The sequence below is a fragment of the Thunnus albacares genome, chromosome 4 (genome assembly GCF_914725855.1).
Source record: "Thunnus albacares chromosome 4, fThuAlb1.1, whole genome shotgun sequence".
In the NCBI taxonomy this organism is placed as follows: Eukaryota; Metazoa; Chordata; class Actinopteri; order Scombriformes; family Scombridae; genus Thunnus; species Thunnus albacares.
The window spans coordinates 10,661,398-10,680,460 of record NC_058109.1 but is presented as its reverse complement, the minus strand read 5'-3'; the positions used below and the strand labels follow the sequence as shown (position 1 = coordinate 10,680,460).

The window sequence follows — 19,063 nt, the reverse complement described above, 5'->3', positions numbered from 1 at the left end:
TCAGTCACAAGTCTCCACCCCACTGGCAGAGTTTCAAAAGATGAGACCTCCACTATGGCTATCAGACAGTCTTCCCTCACTTAAAAACCCAGCCTGTAGTAAGAAAATGGACACTGATGAGCTGGTAATATCGACCCAACTATTAGGTGCCAGATGGTCCAGGTCAACTTATGGGATTTTGGCTAATTGGAAGCCATGAAGTGCTTTGCTTTTCCACATCCTTGTTACCTCTACTAATGAAAACCCTAGTGGACTGCACATCATTTACGAGTCTATGAGTTTGGAATTTAGGTGCAACAAGGGCCATTGAGGCTCTGTTAACTGCTGTTACCTTTTACATCCCATCAAGAGTCCATAAGTAGGGAAAAGTCCCCAAAACAACAACAAAAATGTTTGGTTGTTTCTGTGCTTGTTGTTTTTCCTCAGTACTGTTTGTTTCTAGAAATACATCTTAATTAAAGCATCATGCCAGGACTTTTTGTGAACCCAACTATGAGACAGGGGGATGGATTATGGCTGTTATCCACATTATAGTTGATCTTGTTTTGGGGAAATGATTCCATTGCCCCATTTGCTAATCAAGAATTTTTATTAACAATGGATCAAACAGCTATGTGGGAGGTGTTGCTCATAGTGACAAAACCATAGGGAATTATCACCTGACTCTGCGGTCATGGAGCTTTATAGCATCTCTCAATTCATTGTTTTGGTTTTACTGCCTGTGACTTTGCTGTTTTTGTTCTCTCTCAACCTTCAGCTACAACCAGCAGCCGGTTTCAGCAAAAAAAAAAACCCTGATAAACCCACTGTAAACAACTTGCACAACACCAAACAGCATAGATATGGATACAAATGAAGTTAACGACTAGCTGGTGAACATAGTGAGATAGAGAGATTTACATCAGAAGTTGGTGGATGCCAAAGTAGAGCTAAAAGGACACATTCATCACCAGAAACAAGACTCCAAATGAAGTCTGACTGAGTAAATAGATAACTGTGTGCCTTAAGTTGTGTTGTGCCTTAAGATGATGATTGCAAGTGATGACCTGTGAGATTCATGTTGATGAACTTGTTTTATTCATTCACCTTGCTCCAAAAATTTCAAGCAATCTATGATCCAATCTGATACCCTTCTAGTCACAGGCAGCTCCTCTAATCTTGCAACTACAAATGTCTCGATGTAGTTCGAAAACATGTCGCTGTCTGATTTGAATTAACATGTTTGTGTGAAGAAAAGTAATGATTCGCTTTTTTCACTTTAATGTGTCGAACAGTTTCAGTTTGTTTGCAGTTGCCAACAAAATGTGTCCCTGTTGTTAAAAGCCTTGTTGCTCATAAGCAGTGTCTCCAGGGAAATTAATGCCTAATGAATAAAAGGAAAAGGATTCTCTAACAAAAATGGATGAAGCCCAGACTTGGACCATCAAATTACCAGTCTCCATTTGTTTCAGGATCTGTCCTTGAAGAAGTTATTTGGTTGCAGCATAATTTCCGCTTACAATTTAATGGAAATTGCTGTTAGCAAATAACGTGGCTGTTTTCTACAAAACACTTGTAAGAAACTGCTAACAAGACATGATGAGCTGAAAGAACAACTGGAAATCGTGCCCTATTTGAGCATCAGTTTTACTGTCGCCTGTGCCAGTTTCCTTGTGGATGTGACACTCTTTTTTGTAGTATGCAAATTAAGAGCAGGCAATTATGTGAACTACGCAACATGGTTTAAGAAACAATAGATGGTAGAGGGCTGTGTGGGTGAATGGGTATTTTTAACGTTGTTTGCTAGGTTGATGTTCAGTAAACTTTTTCTTTAAACCTCCCACTTGTACTTAAAATCCATAAACCCTAGGAATGAGCAGGCGAGGTCAGTGCCCCCTCATAAACACCCCTACACAAGCAGAAGCTTAAAGGCCTTGTTTGATGTGAGTGAGTTGTCTATTTTGAGATTTGAGGATGTGGTGCTGGTGTTTTTAACAGGCTCAAAATTATTGCTGGCTGGTTCCCTGCTGGTGAGTAAAGTCAGCTTTAAGCCTGAAGACAACTGGCAAATATTCAGCCTTGTGAAATATTATAGTATTGTGCACATAAACCAACTGCTCTGTTACAGTTTCCCTCGCAGGTATTATACCTAATTAGGAGGACGATGGTGTGATTGTGCATTCAGTACACCTTCACTTTCAGGCATTTCTACTTTTCATCTCTACTGTATTTTGTTATTCATCTCTTAGATCCGTGTAATTGTTTTATAGAGCCATTAGTATGCTTATACAGATGCATTTAATGATAGCATGTTTATGAGCATGCAGATGCACGTAGCAAGAGTTTTTATCTGTTAGTTTAATTTGATGTCTCTCATTCTTATTCCACCAATGACAACATTGTGGAAATGTAGCTCTCTTGCTTCAGTCAGTCCACATATCGTATTGGAGATTTATTCTGTAGTCTTGTCTATTCAACTATTCACATGATTTTGAGAAGATTAAAATGTTCACTATTAGCATTATCAGCAAGCTGCCAAGCTGCATCCTCTCCCAGCAGCCAGCCAAATGCTGCCTTTTGCCCCCTCAGGGCTTTGGTGGTCACTTCCACTAGAGCTGCATTCAATTTAGTCCAATTATTTTAAAAAAAAGTTTGATGGCAGATAGAAAATTGAATTAGCTGGTGAAATTCTGGTTTGCCACTGTTGCTGCAGATGCTCATGCAGCTCAAGCTGGTATGAGAGTGGACTGCCTGAAAAATAGAGAAAATGTGAAAACTGTAGATTTATGTCAATCACAGTTTGTCATAAATCAGACTTTACTACTGTGAATATTTGAGTCCTGCATACAGAACCTAACAGCCCTAATTTACTGAGCCTAGCAGAGGAAGAGTGCTGATGTAGGATAATTACTGAAGTGCTCTTGACAATCTTGTTCTGAATGGTAACACTGCCTAGTCCTTCCACTCAAAGACAGCTTGATGAATACACTTAGCTGCATCTTATATTGATTTTCTCGCATTTAACATAATTAATTGAGCTTATTGTCTGAATGGTTGAATTTCCTATTGTTGCTTTTCCTGGTAGAGGACGACATGCTGTGATTTAAGGTTAGGTTTTATTCTCTCAGCTGTCCATGTTATTCTCAAAAGATATTTGTCATTATAAGACAAAACAAAATAATCAATTGAAGTACCTACCTCACCAAGGTTATTTGAGCTAATGTAATATCAAATTATCTTTCTACATCGGGAGATAATTAATATGATTATAAGAACATGGAGGCATTTAACATGGGAAATTAGCCATTAAGTGAGGTTGTTAATCTATTTTTATGTCTTTCTAATGAGCAGAAAATCTTTAAAACACTTCAATTATATAAAAGCTCTGTGTTGAATGTTTAAATTGTCATTTTAGCCAAGCTCACTGTGTTACCTTCTACCTATTTATGTGTCCTTCCTTGAGTGACGGGAGGATGGAGGTGTAGTTGTTTATGTGACGCTCTGTTTCTCACCAAAACAGTATGTTGCCTGTGTCAGCAGTGGGATAATCACTAACCGTACTGCTGACTGGCAAGCTAATATTTCCATTCGCAACACTGGGCAACAAACACAACAAAGGAACAGAGCCCTTACCAGCAACACACTTAATGTCAGTGTTTGCATGTCAAATACATTTTACATTCAGTGTTCAAAGGTGACTTGTATCTAACAGCAATACCAAGTACTAAGAGTGTGCACTGCAAAAGGTTCATGAAATAACATGTTTGATGTCAGACACACTGGGGAGATACTGTTTCAATTTCTTACATCATCCCATCATCTCTCATACAGTTTTATCCAATATTTTGACAACGGGCACACGTACTGAAATAAAGATGGGAGGAAGGGAGGTAGAAAGCTACACAGCTGGCAGAAACAGATGGATATCAGGACGGAGGCAGAGGTGTGCACAAATACACAGATAAGACATGCAACAGCCCTCTGAGCTCTATCCTGCCACCTAGTGGTGTGGGCATGTTATTGAATATTGACCCACTGCTGCCTAAAGGATGGATTCACAATTTTTCAAGTCTGTCTTGAAACAATAGACAGGATCCCAGAGGAACATTGAAACAGGTTTTTCTTGCCATAATCATACCTCCTGTTGATACTGGCTGTTTAGAGATCCCTTCCTAATCCCCTTTAAATGTAAGTGACAAAATCCAGTCCTTTTTTTGTGTAAAAAATTAAAGTTTATCTGAAGCTATAAGCCTTCAGCTGGTGTAAATTAGTCAAATCAAGTGGATATCTCCCAAAATGATCCTCTTTTTAGTACAAAATTCCCTCTTTTTGCTATTATCCCTCTAGTGCAGCTCAACAGGGGAACATTGTCTAGGGAAACAAAAAGAGGAAATTTTGTACTGTGAAAGATATCCACTTGATTTGACTAACTCAGCTTAGCTTCAGATAAACTTTTAAAAAACATTTTTGCACCAAATGAGGACTGTAGACTTTGTCACCCATCACTTACATTGACAGCAGATTAGGAAGGGATCTTTAAACAGGCAGTATAAACAGAATGATTACAACAAATGTGGTTCAATGTTCATATGGGCACCTGACTATTGATTTAAGACAGACTTGAAAAATTGTAAACCTATCCTTTTAATGCTTAATCCACTTTTTAAAGTTTAAATTGTATGTGCAGTAGAGTTGAAACGATTAGTCAATTAAGTGATTAGTGATTTCATGTATTTTTCTTGTGACTTGGGGCTCTGAAGAAATATGACGGGCATTTTCACAACTTTCTAACTTAAAATAATTGTCAGACTAATTAATAATGGAAACTGTTAGTTGCAACCTCAATGCATTTATTGTACTACTGTATCAAATGATCCTGCGCCCAGTCTATAGTGTTCATTGTAACAGTACTTCTTTGTCTTTTTAGGGAAAATCAATTAGTCTTGTATCTTGTATCTTGTATATGTTGGGGTGGTGGGGTATAGCTGTGTGTCTGGAGGCATTTTTCAAATATGTGAAGGAGGTGTGTTCTAGTTAAACCAAGGATTTTGTTGAAAACACATACAGTACCATACTGTTCACTCTGTTCTCATGCATCCCTAACCCTCCACGGCATAAATAAATTATTTTAAAACTGAATAAGATGCCTGTCTACGGTATGAATATTTCATGGAGGTGATAATAACTCACATGAGATGAGCAGTATAAGTGTATGCTTGCGAATGCAATTATTCCAAACTCTCCTTGGTTAAATCTTAAATGGTTTTTTGACATTGAGGGGAATCTCATTTATCATTTTGAAAGGTTTCTCGTGGGATGAAGCAAGGATAAGTAAAAACCAGTGTCAATGTCAACAGATTGGTGACAAAATGTTAGTGAATAGCAAGCATGTATGTTGTTTTTGTAGCATTTATCTATGCATGATGTTAGTCACATAAGTATTTTACTTCTATAGAAATCTTGTAAGGTTGAGAGATTATCTTTAAGATTGACATCTTACTCAGATGGCCCTGCAGTAACCCCACACAGAGTTAAAATCGAGTCTCCCTGACAAAAGGAATGGCTTCAATTACATTTATGGTATTTTAATTTTGTTGTTTACCGATGAATGCAGCAAGTGCCTGTGAGTGTGTCGGCATCAAATGACAATGGTAATTATTTGATTGGCTTAGCCCTGGGGAGGACAGGATAAGCGGTGATAATCAGTAGATTGATTGTCCACAGCCAGCGTCTACTCTGGGGCTGCTTCAAAGATTTATCCAGGTGGGAGAATTTGCCCTGCAAAATTGTTATGCAGTGTAAATGTAGAGAGAGAGAGAGAGAGCACCAACCATCCAAAACTCACACCAGCAGAGGAAAACAGACAAAACACTTTTTTTCTTTCTATTGCTGGCTCTTCTTTCTCTCAGACTCCCTCCTTCTCTTTTCCTAGCAGTTAATTTCACTCATGAACACACACACACTTTCTTTCTCTCTGTGTAATTACACATGCCAACCTACGTTTCCATATTACAGCAACAGGGGCACAATTCCTCTCAGGAAAAAGAAAATATTTCTTGTTATATCCTACTTGCTTTGTCAGCTTCCTGCTTTAATTTACCCTTTTGATAGTGATATTTGAACCTCCTTTTGGTGAAACCTGCACTAAACCACCCCCTCATTCAGACATTTCTAGACTCCAGTGCTTTGTCTGTCTGCCTGCGCAGCACATCTGCCAGCCGCCCTTTTCCATCCTTGAGACGATCCCACTCTAGATGTACTTAGCGAGTGGCTGGCAGGCAGAGGAGTAGATAAAGGAAGTGGAGGGAAGAAAAGGGATCAGTGGAGGGAGGCGATGTGGATCACATTCATCTGGCTTTCATTGAGCCACATTTTGGTGTAAATTGTTGAAAACATTAAAGCTGCTCTAATCTAAAAAGTTTTATATTACAAATGGATCTAATCACCGTGTGTAATTTAAAAGGGGTTGCCTGTAGTGACAAACCCACAGAGAATTATCGCTCAACTCTGCAGTTTTCCTGAGCTCTGCGGAGCATTTCAGCATCTTTTAGCTCACTGTTTTGGTTTTAGAAACCCGCAACTTTGTGGTTTTTGTTCAGTCTCAGCATCATTTTTGGCTGCAGCAGACAGTTGTATTCTGCCTCGCACCACACTGGAGAGAGACTAAGGTTGTGACTAGCTGGTGAATGCAGATGTACCTTAATCAATTGGACAGAAACACAATTCCATGTCTCCTTGATGTGTAAATTGGTGAAAAGTTTGCTTAGAACTTAATGAGTTGATATTGTGCTGCCCCACGTGGCCATAAAAGGACAGGAACAATAAGCATGTTTACATTTTAGGTTTTTTATCACATATTTTCATTGATATGGTAAACAATAAACTCATTAAAACTTCATATCTTTATAAGTTTATATCTACTGTTAATTAGTCTAAAGAAAAAGGGAAAATGCCCATTATCAGATAAAACTCTATTCCAATAATAAGATTGCTCAGTTATCAGTAAGCCTACTTTACACATCTTTCTTTGTTTTGCCTCAACTTTCATCTCTCAGTGATGGGAACCAAGATTAATCTGCTGTCAATTTATTTCTTTCCAGAGTTGACAAGAGCTTCTCCAGGAGCAGAAACTTATGGTGAGTCCTCTCCCGACTGAAAAAACAACATTATGCATCAAAAATCTTTTTATCATGCTTGACAGCCTGCAACACATCCTTATCCAATGATTCCAACTATTGAAGTCTTTGAGATACAGGCTATTTCAACCACCATCTTGATTACATATCCAACTTCAATCATCTGAAAGCAGAACAAAACATGACTTGGATGTCATGGCTTAGCTCTAATTCTGTATTCTGTGTCTATCGAGGGATACGATTTCACTTTATGTCAACATTCATGTTGTCGTTGTATTCCAACAGTGTTCACCTTCAGCACGGCTGCCTGTTGTGTGCTGCAGCAACAAACAAGAACTTTGCTGTACTTGTATGTTAGGGGCGGTTGACTCTACATGAAGAGCATATAGCAAGGCTTTGGTTTGTCCATCAGTTTTATGCTTAGTATTTTTAGTAAAGGCACGCCTCTCCACTTTAATATCCTTAAAAGAGAATTAAGTGTTGATAACATGACGACAAAAAAGGGTGAAAGGATGATAAGACGTATATTTTTAGAGCAGTAAAACTAGGAGCAGGCCTTCCTTCCTCTTTATCTCAACCCTGGCTTTTTCCTGGCTCATTATGAGATTTCCAATTTATGCATACAATTATTTTCACACTGAGAAAACGTATCTCTTCTAAAGGCTTTTGACATCTGCATATGATGAAAATGGAGATTGTGGAGCCTGTAATGTTCCCTGCTTGGCAGGTAGTCTCTCAGCACGGAGAAGGGAATGTGTGACTGTAAATACAGGGGCAAGAGCAGATGGAGGAAGACAGGGAGCAGAGGTATGTGTGTAATGCCAGCTGGGCATGTAGAGCACGAACCTTTGAGATCACAACCTCCACAGAACAACAGATACCACTATGATTTGCAATATTTCAATTATATTCCACTCTAGTAAGGAATCCATGAGCATATTTGTTTATAGGGCTATGAGTTATGTACCTTTTTATTCAAGTCCATGTTTATATGCTTTTGTGATATTTTATTGATATTATTATTATATTATGGTATAAATATAGTAATAAGCATATTAACAGTTTCAATGGTATGGAATCAAAGCAGCAAATGTCAATGTCATCACAAACATGTCACCTGCTATAATGATTTCTATTTACTTATCTAACACTGAACACAGTCCGTCCCGAACACAGTGAGGGAGAGGGAGACGAAATCTTATTTATATTTGTAACTTTCTGCTAGAGTGTTTGTGTTTGTCTCTGTGTCATAAAGCAAAAGAATGTATTCTTTTCTTCAGAGGGATTTCGTTCTTTTGTTTACCAGGCTGTCGGCCAGCTCGCCAGCAGCTAAAAAAATCATGTTGTTTCATCATTATATATCAAATGGGGCATAGACTCATAAAAAACTGAGTCATAATGAGTCTGAAAAGGACAATGGGAGGGTATACTGGGAAGGGGAAATTGAAGGTGCAGTGATGATCCAGACTCATCAGAGGAGAATTCACCCTTGCACACCCGCTGAATTTCATTATGAGGATTCGGGTTTCTCTCTGTTGCGAACAGGTCTGTAGTGCATGCTAATGTCGCCTCAGGGCTGGGTTGTGCAGTTCCTAGCTATCCACAGTACAGCTCTCTGATTATAATCACTGAGTCATTATGACAATTGTGTATTCCATCAGTCTCTGACTGCACTTAGATTAAAAAGTCCTAGTATCAATAGCATATTTAGTATCTAATAATTCTTTTTTTTTTTTGGGCACTAGGAGGGATTTCTTGAAGATTCAATTTTTCTCCACATCCAGTAGGATTTGTTTCAATATCATATATGGTTGCATCACTTTAGAAAAGGTTTATGACTTAATTAGGACGTGTCTCAGTTTTTGTCCATAAGGAAGTTGGTGAAGGGGTCTCTCCATCTCCGTTACCAAGCCTGTCACACAGCTCTTGTGTTAGGAACAGCACCATGACAGCAAGATTTACACCAGTGGCTTCAAACCACAGTGTCTGTCGTTAAAAATTGGCTTTCCTGGATCCCCTGCCATGTGCCTCAAATCCATCACAGCATTATCCTCAACCAGCCAGGTGTGTGCATGTGTGTGTTTTTGTGTGTACAAACAAACACACAATGCCCACACTTTTCTGTCACTCTTACCGTGCACCATCATCACCATCTCCATCATCTCACCTTGGCACACAAACACTTTCTGCTCGTGTTGATTTGACTTGAGTAGCCCAGAATCATTTGGGCATGGTGGTGCTCTCCATGAAAGGTGAGAACACACTTATTTCACTGTGCTAAACTGCTCACAGCACAGTGTTCCCAATTAAACACTCATTAACTTGATTGCTCTCGATAATGGTGGTGCTTATCTTCCTCAGTCTAAAGCTCCTGCTGTGCTGCACTAAGGAGGCCAGAATAAATGCCATGGCATTTCTGCAAGATGTGTCATTCTGGATGTAGGGTTTTTGTCCCTAACAACTATTCTTCAGTAAAAGGGGGCAAGCATTAGAATGGCATATTGCAATTAAAATTACTGTCTAGTTGCATGCAAAGAAAGTAAAACAACACGATCAGCATGTTTATTGTAATCTAACTATAAATTAAAATCATTTCTTAATTAACTTGTTTGGTTAGGAACAGCCTTCAAGGGGGTCCTCTTTGAGATAATGTGATATATTATGTATGTGCACAGCTGGAAGTACGCTTGTTGCCTTGCAGCCATCTCCTCTGAGCTGTGCCAAGGCCATGAGCCTGAGACACTCTTTGACTGACATGAGGAGCTGGGTGGTAATGAAGTGGTCCTCAGTGTTGAACGATGAGGAAGAGTCAATTGAAGAGGTCTCTGATTGGGTATTTTTGCCTCTTCAGATTGCTGTTAATGGCCGCTCTCCATCCTAATATAGGAATCAGTGTCATGAGGAGAAAGCAAACAGGAAAAGGAAGCAGCAAACTGTGGCTCAGTAGGTGGATGCAGGTTGATATACTGAGTCAGTTCATGGCTTTACTGTCATGGGGATATACAAACTGTTTACATTTAACATATTAGATAAGATAAGATAAGATATACTTTATTGTTCCCTTGGGGAATTTTTTCTCGGCCATCACAAAACATTTTAAATATTTATCTCCCAAACATACTTACATGCATACATACCTTACATCATTCATACAAAACAAACAAACAAAAAAAAATGCAATGACATTGATAAAAACCACTACAGCTTATAAAACAAGATAAATAATATTGCACCAGTATTGCACATTGTAGCAGGATATTGCATGTTCAACATAAGACCAACATACACACATAGTATGTGTATACATATATAGACATATGCAGACATTCTGGATGGATAATGGCAGTCACCATATGAACAAAATATAAGTAGAGCCTTCCTGATATTGAGTTTCACCCCATTTTACCTCCTGAACAGCCTGGATGACTTGCTCCATCTCATCTCGCAGATGTTCAATTGGACTGAGATCTGATGGCTGAGCGGGTCAGTGCATCAAACTGAACTCATTGCAATGTTCATTGAACCATTCCTGGACAGTCATAGGCTAGAAGTACAGGGCAGAACCCTGCTGCCAAGATATCCCTGAGCTTCATTTTTTTTTTTACCATGGAGCACCAGAGGAGCCCACAACAACGTTTCTGTTGTGTATTGCTCCCATTAATGTGATGAATCCTTTAAATGTGTCAATGTTTCCACAGTTCCACAGTGTAGTACTATATAGTTCTATTAATTAATGAGTCTGTGCCCTGTAAGATCTTTGGCTGCCATACCCCAGTCTTCGGTTCGACAACTTTATGTGTTCCTCCATAAGTCTCTCAGCACCACTTTTAGATCAGACTTAATGAATGTCACTTGGCTGAACCATCTGTTGCTCTGCACAGTTAATTTCAGCCTCCTCTGACCTCATCCTTCCCCCCCATCTACACTGATTGAAATGGATTATACAGGTTAGGTCAGTTAATGTAGGAACCATAGCTTTCACCTGGGTTCACCCCACCTCACTATTACCCTTGTAGTTTTCCTCACACCACTAAGTGTCAGTTCAATCAATAAATTAAATTATTGTCTCCTAGAATCAGTGATCAAATTATTCCACTTTGAGTGCCATGTGAAACAAACAGCTCCTGTTCATTCTTCATTCTACATTTGTGTATAAGGTTCTGATGATGTTTTAATTATAGAAACTTTAGAGATCTGGACACATAGCTACTGTATGGCACCTACTGGGAACACAGAACCCATGCCTCAGGCAGTTTAAACAAGTCCAATATGGCTTGACTATCTAATCCACGTAAGAACTCAAATACAAAAATTAAAAGGCATTGCTTAGAATTTCCATTAAATTACTGTAGAACTACTGTACCTCTTTCAGGAATGGCAGAGTCGTATAGTAGACAGTATATGGCTCACTTATATCCAACCTACAGTACACCTGCACAATAGATTTGGAATAGCATGGGAGATGCTGTTGCTGAGGTGTGTCTAGTGATGTTCCCGTGTCTACAATAACCCTGACTAAAATCTTTTCATGATGATAAAAAACTAAAAATCCTACAGTATTACACTTGAGCTCAAGGCTTTACAGAAATATGCCCCTTCCAAATATGCAGTTGTTTTATGAATCCTCTTATCTTATTATTCATATCTTGCATAATAAAATTAATGTGACTAATGTTAATTATCTCTGGAGGCTTACAATGAGAACAGAACAAAATCCTTTCTGAGCCTTTTTTGTATCCATCAGAGTGGGGACGACAGCGCTCATTAGACCCAGGTTGTGTCTCTGGGAATGTTTTACTGAGAGAGAGTGTAGCTGAGCTTTATCATTGGTAAAAAGCACTGAGGCTCTGGCTTTTTTTGGGGGGGGGGGCGATGGACTGACCGTGTGCTATTTTGGCTGCATCAAAACCGGACAGGAAAGAGACCCCCACCACGACCCAGACGGGTGTGTCCAGTCCTCAGTGAATTCACAGAGGAAAACATTATGATCCAATGCAGTTGCAATGTGGTCTGTTCATGCAGGTTGCGCAGAGGGCACAGTCAGAGTGCAGCGCGATGATGGTAGTGGTTATTTTAGCAGATGGGGTTCGCCTGTTACTCGGTGCACCTGTTCAGTTAAATACATGCTAGACTGCAGCTGCCATGGCAAATGAGGAAAGAGCCATGCGTGTTAAGATATTTTTGAAGTACTTGTCCACTCTCTTGCCACACTGCAATCACGCTTTTTTTGAAGATTAAAATGTTCACTTTTACACACTGTGACAGAGAAGTGTTGTTGCTGTTTTGAAATGTATTACTGCATATTGAAAAGTGTTTTTGCCCACTCTCCATTTACACATATTATTAAAAACACCAATTATGATAATACAACAAACACACATAAGCACCTACAGTACAGCACATCCCTCCCAGTTGGGCTTCATTAGCCTCCCCACTTAGTAAAATCATATTCATGTAATTAATTGAAAAGCTCGGACTTACTGAGGGGGTAATGTTGCTTGCAGTTGCAGCCATTTAACATTATCAGGAGGTCGACTCCATGTAATCAAGCTCTATTACATCTCAGTTGAGGGGACACTTCAATTAGGCACCATACATACCTCACTGAGTCAGATGACAGTGAGCAAAGGAGAATGATGGTGGAGGAAATGATGCGTTTCTGGAGTCACTCTTTCAGTGCAATAGTTTCTCTCAGGCGTGTTTGGTTTGCTTTGTGACAATGTGAATCATCACATTGGTTCAACAATGCATATGCGAGTCAATGTTGTCATTGACATATTTCTAAGACCATCTCTGGGGCCAAGTTGTCACATGCAGATGAAATGTGGCACATTCTTTTGTCTGAAAAATGGAGAAGACAGTGTAACGTGTTGGTGATGAGATTTCCAAATGACAGTTGCAGCATGGTTCATAAACACTCGGCAGTGGCAGATGGTTTTAGTTTTTGTTCATTTTCTATAAAATCGTGAACGTACTTCACTGTATTGAGCCTCTAAACAAAACAACGTTAAGTAGAAAGGGTGCGTGCTGGTTTTATGCTTCAACATTACCATATTAGCATGTCAACATTTCTCCGCTTCAGTCTCAGCTTGACGACAGTGGTGTTGTTTACTGTTTTTTCTCATTTTGTGCTCAGCAGCCACTGTGCCCACCTGAAGCATCTGCTGGCAGCTCTGCAAGTCCACATAATGACTCTAATCACACAATTAGTCACCGGGGCACTCAGAGACACCACAAACTGGGATTAGGTTCAATCCACTTGCCGTTCAGTCAATTCAGGATGAGAACATACTGGTAGAATTTTAATTTTGAAAACCTTATGTTTGGGAAAGTTTGACTTTATTCACCTGCTGATAGATAATTTGGAAACGTATAGTATATTGTAAGGAAATTAAATGCTGAAATGCTGATTATGTTAGCTGTTTATATGTTTTGTTAAAGTAATTGAATCTAAAGCTCTATATTGACCTGTGCCTTGGTGTTCCTAGAAGCAAACAAGAAAACTTCGGTAGCTCTTATTATCTTATTTTTAACCAATGCCCAGTCCCTCTGTAACACACCCATTAGGCTAAATTAAGCTCCCAATTAATGTCTTTCTGGTTCTCAAATTATGTCGAGATGATAATAGGCTAACAGTTTTGGTACAGTTTAATTTTGCAGTGCTTCAAGAAGTGATATTTACAGAAACTTGTTTTCTAAGGCATGTTAAACACTCACCTACTGACAATTTATGAGTTTCCAGTTCCTGTTGGTGTGCATGTCAGCATGTTTGTCTAAATGTACATAATGTTAGACTCATAACCTGTCCAGGTGTACCCTATCTGTTGCCAAATACATACTGGGATAGACTCCAGCCCCACAGAAACCCTGAACAAGATAAGCTGTATGGAAGATAGATAAAGAATAACAATAACAATAACATGTCACACATTACTGTTAAATTATGTTTTGTAATACAGTGAAAGCCTGACAGCAGCTCTGTAGTTTCAGTCGTCCTTGATATATTTAAATGTAACATAAATCTGAATTTTGGTTTAGTGTATCCACATAAATTCTATCCAATGTGAAGAACAAAAGATGACAGTTGAGTTCAGCCTGACAGGAAATCAGGGAATTGCTGTGTTGTTGAACTGTGGATGAGCTACAGCTTGTCTTCCATATGTTACCTGCCTTTCTGACGGTCCTGTGGTTTCACACTCAGTTTGGGTCCAGATCTATCACTGCCAAAATCAATAGAGAGGGCCACCCAAACGCAAGGTAATTATGAGAGCCAGCGGGGTTCTGGGAGTGCTGACAACACTGTTGTTGTGTTGTGTTGAAGAACGGCTTCCTTTCCTACCATTCAAGCTGTGAGGGAATGAGGGCCACAACCAAGTCCTGCACCCCTAAAGCTGCTCATGTTAATTGTATTTTAGAAAGTGGTTTGGGGTGTTGACTCTTGTATCAGCCTGATCCCACTCCCTTTTTTTCCTTCAGTACCAAACATAGTGGAAAAGGTGTCAAAGTGATTTATTTTTTTCATCACAGGTTTCTTTAGGCTTAAACTATCCCTATTAAAAGCAAACAAGGACTTGTAAACTAAGTTATTGAAGGCTCCCAAACAACTTGCTATGTTTTTTCTAATTTGTTGACCCACAAACTGGGGAATTTTAACAACAGGGGGGAGTCAAAATCCAAATCTGATTCTACTTCTATAACTTACTAAAATAATCACAATGTCAATTTTTCAGCTCTTTTCTGTATTTGCCTTTTCTGGTTTTCATACCGTGTTAAAAATGAGTAAATCTTGGTTTGGTTAATTGGAAACATTTCTGTGCATATGCCCTGGAAACTGAACATTTCACTACCTAGCTCTGGATTACAACACAGGAGGGAAATCATGCACAAATATGTAATTAAAAATATTTTTGATTAATTTAGTCAAATTAAATCAACATTACCTCTACACCGTGGGTTATATGCATATGTCAATTATACAGGAGTATGATTTTTCTACAGTAAAGCACGTACTTTTAATTTTCCAACCACATGAACCTTAAATCTTTCATCCATCAATGGGCAGACCTGAGAGGAGCCTTTACATTTTTAAAAGACTACTGACAATAAAGTGTCTCCACCTTTGAACTGAGAAGTTCACTGAGAGGAGAAACAGCTGCAGAGACATTTTCAGAAATTTCATCTGTACCCTAGGTGTCACTAGAGTTCAAATAACATTGTTCACACTTGAGGAAAACTGAGTTGATCCAAAGGTCGGGGGGATGGAGAAAAGAAAGCTCTGGATAAGAAGTATGAGGTTGCAGCTGCTACACTGCGTTGGAGGAGGGGGACTTAACGCTTGAGCTTGTCCTTATGTATATCATGGGTAAAATTCTTGTAAATTTAAGTGTTACCAAGGCTGTTTCAAAGAGTTTTTTGCTACAGTTGGGTGGTGTGTAAGTGTTAAATTTAGTCAGGCTGCCTCAGGAGAGGACTCTGAACAGAGTGGGAAGCAGACAGTCACAGTGAGAGACAAAGACAGAAAGGGGGATGAAACTAATGAAATGAGAAATGGAAAAAAAAAAAAAGTCAGAAGAATCTCAGCATGACCCACATACAATTGCTGCTGTAACTGCACACCATCTGATTAACTTGACAATTGTGAATTCTGAAGTACTCACTTGGAAAAGAACACACTGATAATTTGTTTAGTCAACCTCCTCATAACCTGGTTTGACTCTGATTTGTTCTGCCCAGTTGTAAGCAAAGATCCCCTTTCATCTTCAGCTCCACCCCACTGGCACCTCAGAGGCTTGAAACAGACAGGAAGGTGTCAATTGTACCTGCATGTGTCATGCTCACTTTCTGCCTGTTGGAGTTCAACTATGTTCAGGTGACTCCTGCTCTCACTGGGGTAACACTATCCTCCCTGGGTGAGTGGTAGAGCAGCTTATCTGGGACCTGTGCTGGAAAACCACAATGCAGGTTATCCAGTGTAATTCAGAACCTCCTGAGTAGTAAATGAAAAGAAAACAGGCTTTGTGTGCTCTTAGCTAGCTAGCTCTGGGCTACCTGTAACATTATACTCACATGAGGGTGTGGACGAGCCAACCGGCCGCCAAAAGGCTCAGCTCACATCCCCTTATGGGTTTGTTTAAAGGGCCTGCAGCCATGCTTATTGATTGGCACTACCACCATTACATTTTGTGCAGCCCCGGTATTCCTAGCAGAACTACAACTCTTAGTCCTGCAGGCAGCTAAATCTATTCAGAGGTCATGCTTCAGAGTAAAGATGCAGGAGGAGGAGGAAAGGTGGGCATGAGATTCTGGAGAGGCGGCTTTTCTGACACTGTTTTCCAAAAGATGGAGCATATTTGGTAAGGTGATGGGTTACTTATTACATATCTATAGATGTTTTTCACACTTTTGTTTTGTCCTGCATGGAGCACTAAATATGTGGGATGATTCAAATTAGAAAGTTGAGTCACAGCAAAGACATGTATGTGACGCACCCTGAATCATTCTTTAAATCTGAAAACATCAGCCCCTGTTGCCTATTTTTGTGCTACTACCATTTATGTACATCCTACAATTGGACCTATTTCAGATGATATTACTTAGAATTTAAACAGTTCTTTGTAGATATTGTATTAGGTTTGGTGCAGAGAGGTGGACATGAGCAGGTGGTGTGATATTGAAATCCAGTGAATGCCTTTTATGTGAGACTACTTTCCTGTGACTGGGCATTTAATGCGTAGCGATGTCTTTTACTGTCTTACACATGAGGATTTTGCCTCCCACCAAATAGGAAAATGTGATTACTCAATAATACATCGGACAACACTGACCTGTGCTTATTCCCCTGTGGGCTGAGCAAGTGATTTTCTCCATTATGTGTGAATGTGCTACGAAATCTGCAGCATTTGAGAGCTTTTCAGCCAACTGCCTGCCACTAATGTGTCAAATGGACAATGGGATGGTTAGGCTAATTTCTGCAGAAGGGGTTTTATGATGTTGGAACAAGCTGTCACAGTGAGGCAGATAATAGGACAGAGAGCTTTGATGTCGCCTTTCAGATGAGGTAATGTCCCTTTTTTTTTTTTGAAAACTTTGCTTTCAAGCCTACATCCGGCTGCATTTGTCCTATTGAATGAGCAGAATCTGTTATTAACTAGCAGGCTCACTGAGGCAATAAGCAAAGCAACACCCACAGCTTGGATGGGCAGCTCTCTGTCATAGACAGATCAAGAGAGAAGACAGGAGGTGGAGATGGAAAGCAAACAAAGGGGAGACATCGGGAGAGAGAGCAAGAGATAGAGAGAAGAGAGCATTTGTTAGCTCGCCTCAGAGTAAAAACAGTCAGGAAAATGCACGCATGTATGTGAGGAAGGGGGAGAGAGGAAAACAGGGAGGGGAGGACGGAAAGAGAGGATAGAGGGAGGGCTGCTCTCAGCATCATCTGACAGGAGAGAGGCTGATCTCCAACAGCAGGTGTTGGAGGATAGAGAGATTGAGTCAGACACACGGAGGGAGCGATACGTAGAGGAGCACCAAGTTGTTGAGGAGGAGAGACTGAGCTGCAAGTGAGGCAGCACTACACACGGGTAAGCATGGATGGCTGCGCTTGTAGGGAAAAAACTGTTGAAAGATAGATACATTTTTGAAGAAGGAAGTCGATACGAGATAGATAAGAGAGAGAAACTGACATAGCACCTTGTATTTCTGTGTCCAGCTCCAGCTGATCTGCCCTGATCTCTTCATCCTATGTCACTCTAGACCCCGAACTTTCTCTGCTGCGTCTCTCTTCCTCTCCTCTTCTCTCTTGTCCAGCCAGGAAGTGGCTGTCTGGCATCTCGAATAAATGACTCTGCTTTCATTGTGCATTAGCTGCTGTACTTGATTAGATTAGTTGCTCTCCACTAAGTGGACCTGCGAAGCTTAGAGGTTTATGTGTAGTTGTCTCTGTTGGACCGAATGTGTCTTTCTGTACGTGTGTGTGTGTGTGTGTGTGTGTCCGCATGTCAGGCAGCCAAGAAAGACATTACTCTTAAAGCAAAAAATATGATCTAAATATTATTTTTGTTCAGTATTTACGAATACTAGGAACCGAAGCCCAGAGCAAGAATTTAATCTATAATGCCACTGAAAGGCAAAACCTGGAGCCACTCCAATTGGAAAATAATGTTCTGGTCTCGAAGATTGCTTTGAGCACTCACATCCAATTGAGCTTCATTTGATTGCTCTGTCAACAATTATCAAGCAGAAAATGTGCCAGTATCTCTTCAAAGTTTGTACTTTGCCAAAGCCAGTTTCCAACTCACTCTTACTGGAGCAACTCCAGGATTTGTCTTTTCTCCACATCAAGAAGAGGAAGTGACTGATGATGATGATAATGATGATGATGACCCTGTATAGTATTAGCAAAACACAGTTACAGCTCTGCACCCAGTAAAATGAGTGCAAGCAAAATAAGAAAAATACAAGCACTTTTGAGCTGCAGTAAGAAAGGGCTAATCATTTAATCTTTTCAGTCTGGTATTTTGAGCAACAGTTCGAGCCAAAAGGGTGCATGCTTACAGACAAACAGACAGACAGATTGCTCCAAAATCTTTAGATTAACCTTGACATTAAAGTATTGTTGCTGACTGACTGAGGTTTACAGTCACTGATTGATTTACTTGCCGATCTGCATCAGAGTTGCTGTTTTTTTTATTGTTGTTATTGCTGTTCAGAGGGGTTTGAATTGGAAATATCTTCAAAATATAAGTCCTATTTCATGTGCAGCACAGATTGTGCAGTTGAGCATTTTATTCTATCAAACCTTTAATGACAGAATCTTGTAATAATCACTGACTTACTGTCATTAGTAACAGAATTGAGTATAGCAAGATCATTATGGTGGCCCTCTATTTCCCATCAGATACATCAACATTTTTGTTTCACATCTCGCTGCAAATCATTACTCATTTGGG

General features: G+C 39.7%; 1 protein-coding gene across 3 annotated transcripts in view; it reads left to right on the top strand.

The window, feature by feature from the left end:
* The window catches only part of LOC122980436 (rap1 GTPase-activating protein 1-like), a 93,406-nt gene that overhangs the window by 37,061 nt on the left and 37,282 nt on the right, over positions 1-19,063 (top strand). For 2 of the 3 annotated variants that reach the window (XM_044348460.1, XM_044348462.1), the window contains exon 3: positions 7,080-7,115. The gene's annotated coding sequence lies outside the window, so the exon portion shown is untranslated. Of the gene's footprint in view, positions 1-7,079; positions 7,116-17,622; positions 17,696-19,063 lie in introns of those variants that run through there. The other variant, XM_044348461.1, reaches the window with a different exon arrangement.